The 4,898-nt window shown below is 34.3% G+C and overlaps 1 long non-coding RNA gene across 1 annotated transcript; it reads left to right on the top strand.

Annotated features, from left to right (window-relative positions):
* The first annotated feature begins 1,194 nt into the window (after window positions 1-1,194).
* On the top strand, window positions 1,195-2,963 carry LOC146746150 (uncharacterized). Its single transcript, XR_014929591.1, has 3 exons — window positions 1,195-1,269; window positions 2,500-2,683; window positions 2,818-2,963. It is a non-coding gene; the product is annotated as an uncharacterized LOC146746150 (long non-coding RNA).
* The last annotated feature ends 1,935 nt before the right edge of the window (window positions 2,964-4,898 follow it).

The following is a 4,898-nucleotide window of genomic DNA, read 5'->3' as shown; positions in this document are numbered from 1 at the left end:
TATATATATATATATATATATATATATATATATATTGCATTTCAATAACCTATTTAAACATTTTTTTTTTTATTTTTTACTTTCAACTTTCATGATTTTCATGTAGCAGGCAATGCCGTAATAGGAAAATTTCCAGCTTTATAATACCATGAACAAATAACAAACAAGTCATTCAAGTCCCATCAATAAACCAGTTGTCGATTTCAATATCACGCGATGTCTCCCTGCCATTTTATCTATCCCTAGTAAACGCCGATGTACTGTTACGTCATTTGTTTGCATGTTTTAACTAACCTGGGTATGCATGTATGTCGCACTTGGTATATAGTATGTATATATGCATATAGTACGTTTTTTATTTGATGAATTACATATTATATTTAATGACAGTAACTGCAAACAACGGCAATTTACCCCCCCCCCCCCCTCATTCGATGCAATCAACTGACTCTTGCCAACTAGTAATTGAGAATGCGCGCCGGTGAAGAGCGCCTGGCAACAGTCGAAAACCCTCAGAAAACTGTATTTTGCGCTAGTTGTTGAGACTCCCCCAAACAGTACAATGTAACAATTATACCCCAAATGCATCTGATGCAGATTTAGTTGTTACCTCAATGTTGAGTTTGTGCAGTTTTCTCGACGTTTGTTGTTGTCATCGGTGTTCCACAAAAGCTCACACAAAGCTCATACATAAATAAATGGCGGTACAGTGGTGCCCGTCATAACAAAATATAAAACGTTTTGAGACGAGGCTCCGGCCAAGAACGGGGGAAATAATCGCCTCGGTCAGAAACAACCGATACAATTACAAACAAATCATTGAAACAAATCAAAATTGAAAATGTATACATTTTATTTGTCACAGTGCCATCCTCTCATTACAAGAATATCACTACGCTAAGTGAATATCGGCAAACATACAATTACCTCAATCTGATTAAAATAAGATCCTGGTTGGCTCAATTTTTTTTTTATTTTTTTTTATATAATTACTATAATTATTATTTATTTTAATTATTTACTATAATTATTATTTATTTAAATTATTTTTGACGTTACAATTATTTTGCTGCAAGAATGGTTTTGTTCGTGAAAGCCACTGGGATCTGAACAACCCGCATAGGAACTCTCGTTCCAGAACCAGGCAATTTACTCAGCCAATCACATAGCGTCTTACAAAGCGGTTAAACTTATGTTTTGCGCAAGCGTAGAACTCCAGATGAAAAAATGGCTGACCACATATGTACTGCTGCAGAGGTGAAGTTCGAGGTATGTTTATGCGTGTTTCGATGAATTTCGTAATTGTTACTGACAAACAATCGTTGTCTCCTTGCATACTTCGCATATTGTCTTGTTTGTAGCTGTTATCCTGCAGCGTAACTTTGCGTTCGATGGCCGACTGGTTATTTAGCTTCTCAGACTTGAAACTAGTAGTACGCCCGTAGGATGCGTGCCTTGGCACACGTTACCCGAAGATTTCAGAACGCACTCGCATTTATCTGTTTTATGTGTTTTCGTAATGTCATTTCGTAATGTCATTCAAGTCGGCCAATTTTCGCCTGAGTCACAGCATCTTTAGTAACTTCTACTTTGGTCTACGATATCTATGTATATGAATACTAGTGAGAAAATTTATTGCAATATTTGTCATTATTTTGATTTTTCGTCAAACGGTCAAAAGGTCAAATGGCGGTGTTGGCGTCGACAGTGTTGTGTGAACGTTTCGTAGTTTTTTTGTGGACTTTGCGTATTCAGCAGGAAGCTGCAATAACTTGCATATGTTTTGTCGCAATTGTGGAGATTATTTATAGATAGACAGTACTGATGTTATGTCACTATTTGAAGCTTGGCAGGCAGAGCACTTCCTGTTGTCCAGCCAGTTCAACCCTTACAAGAGCTTACTTGAACAAATACAACATTAGCATACCTATAACAAAAAGGGTATTTTCATAGATATTTAAAAGGGAAAAATTAGGTAAATTTGATTATCTACCCTAAATTACAAGTCAAAAACTAAAGGTCCGCCCAGTTTTTAATGTTTTTTCTTCTTTTTTATTCAATAAACACAAGTCGCAAATTACTAGTATTTTGTATTACTGCATCTAACAATGGCTAGTGTTTACCAGTACTGTCAATCTTTAACCAAGAAAAAAAGAAAATAAACTAGGATCTCACTAATACTACTCCCTGTCACAATCCCTCTATCCTCATTTCCAGACCAGGGATAGAGGGACTATGTGTACATCTCGCACTACCTGGTATCTAGCATTATTTGATAAAATAATAAACATCCCCTCATGCTATAGTCACATCAGTTTATTTGATTAAAAAGTTAAGCCCCATACAAATGCATCTGACCAATGCTCATCTGTTCTATAGTAGTTAGAGTTATCTCGATTCGTGTTATTGTCTTATTAAAAACCTGGTAATACACTGCTCGAGTGGTACTACTTATACATGACTGTGACCTATGTTATTTTTTTACTATTTAATTTTAAGGTCTTTGGGAAGTTCGATGTCAGTTAAAAGAAGAACAAAAATTGGCTATAAAGTATCTATTAGGTAAAAATGATGTACTTGCAATTCTGCCAACTGGATATGGGAAATGTTTTCAATGTTATAATCACCAACTGATGGAGCAATCATAATTGTATCACCTTTGGTGTCCCTGATAAAAGACCAGGTATGTACCTAATAAAATGATTTTAGTAGAATTCTACTTTACTTCCCCTCTAAAAAAAATAATTCAATTGATTGATACAAACTTGATTAATTACATGTACAAATTAATGTTAATGTGCTCCTTTTTTTCTTTAGATATTTTTCATCAGAAATTGTGGTTTGTCAGCAGCAACAATAACAAAATTAAATCTCGATGCTGACCTGCCAAAATATATTTTTGGTCGCCAAAGGCTTAAAGAATACACAAAATATGGTAACAAGATCATTTTATTAGTGGTTGATGAAGTTCATACAGTTCCAAAGTGGTAAGTATATCACTTATTAACAACACATTGTACCACAGCGTTTTAGAATTTGTTGTTTAAAGCCATAACCATCGAATATGAGATCAAAGCATAGGCATCATCAAATTTGCTACAAATTAAAGCGGGAGGATTGTCACCTGTGCACATGCAGGAATTGAGTCTCATGTGATGATAAACAACACTTTAAAAATGTGTAGGCTTATGAGTAGATGCTTATTTGTGAACAATGATGCGCTATGGCCATCTTCATGCGCAGGTGATTACTCTCTACTTAAACTACACGTATAACTATTCGATTTGCCGAAACTGCCCAATTTGTGACAGCCATGGTACAAATTAGTTAAATAATGCTTTACAAAAATTTGTTCACACTCCTTCCAAGTTTCAAATCCTCAAGCCCCTAAGACAGAGGAAAAATGAATTACCGGTATCTATATTAAATTAAGTTACACATGTTGAGTATCTTCATTTTTGCTCTTTACAGGGGAAAGCAGACTATTGCTCAAAGTAACAAAGGCAGGCGCAAAGAGCAGGAATGTGCATTTAGAGAGTATTTTTTCTATTTAGGAGAACTATGATCCTATTTTCCTGATGTGCATTGAACGCAACAGCATCCAAATTGGTTAAAGTCACAGATCAAGGACAGTCTCCATTTCAGACTGTAATAATATAAATGTGTGTCCCAATAAGGCTAATGTTATACATGGTGTTTTGAAAATTGTATGTGATATCCCCTCAACTTTTTACTGGATGGTTGATAAGTTGAGAAAGGAAACTGACCAGTTTCCACGTACACTTGTCTACTGTTCATCACTTGATTATACATCTAGATTATATGATTACTTTGAAGAATATCCTGCCTCAATTTCTTACATTGGGATGTACCACAGCGAAACTGATTCTGTAGTATAATAGTCTCACTTAAAAGAAATGACGAAAGTGTCACATACAGAGTTGCATATTATTTTTTGTACAACAGCTCTTAGAATGGGTATTAATTGATATGAAAAATTTTCATCATGTTATTCACTATGGTCCTTTATTTGATATAGAGTTGTATGTACAGGAATTTGGGAGAGATGACAAACCATCTCATTCCGTTATTTTGTATCATACTTAAGAAACACAAATGTATGCAGACGGGTGAAACTTTATGAAGATTTTGCTTCAAGTTTGGAAATAAATAAATTGAAAAACAAAGTATTATATCACAGTTGTTGTGATATTTGTGTAACTAAGTGTTCATGTGGACATGGCAAAGATGAGAGTAGTTACCGGTATATTGAAAGACATCTTATTCATTACTGTGCAGATAGTGATAGTGTTAGCAGTGACAGTATAGAGTCTGTTGCAATAACTGAGAATAGCTCAAGCACTGGTACAGAGGACTGAATGTGCCATTGATAATAGCAGTGTGAAGTTGGTATAATCAGACTGGCATTGTATTTGTATTTTATTGTCAATGGATTAAAAACATTTGAAGAATAAGCATTTTCATAATGTTATTCAGTGGTGAACGAGAATTGATCACATTGTCATAATTTACAAGTGTGACATGAGGATCTGTATTTGTTATCCAACAGATTCAAACAAATATTCCTGAATATGTGAAAATTCTTATTTTGGGGATATTTTTAATCCAATGTTGATACGATGCCAAGTAGATTTTGAAAAACTTCAATAATAAATAACTACCGGTAATTAAATTTGTAGAACCTTTTTTTTTTTTACCCATTTTTCCTCAGTATGAGTCAGCCATGTTATTTGTGATTGACTACAGAAATTGTTAAAAGCTCTATCTTGCATATGAATTATTACTTGTAGTACAAAATTTCCTTTATTGGATCTGTCCCCATGGTGGGAATACATGTACAGAGACATCAGTTATATTATTTTTAATAAATTATTAAC

Source organism: Saccoglossus kowalevskii, chromosome 5 (assembly GCF_978046115.1).
Source record: "Saccoglossus kowalevskii chromosome 5, keSacKowa6.1, whole genome shotgun sequence".
NCBI classification, from domain to species: domain Eukaryota; kingdom Metazoa; phylum Hemichordata; class Enteropneusta; family Harrimaniidae; genus Saccoglossus; species Saccoglossus kowalevskii.
The sequence above is the reverse complement of the archived record's forward strand: the minus strand, read 5'-3'. Positions and strand labels throughout refer to the sequence as shown.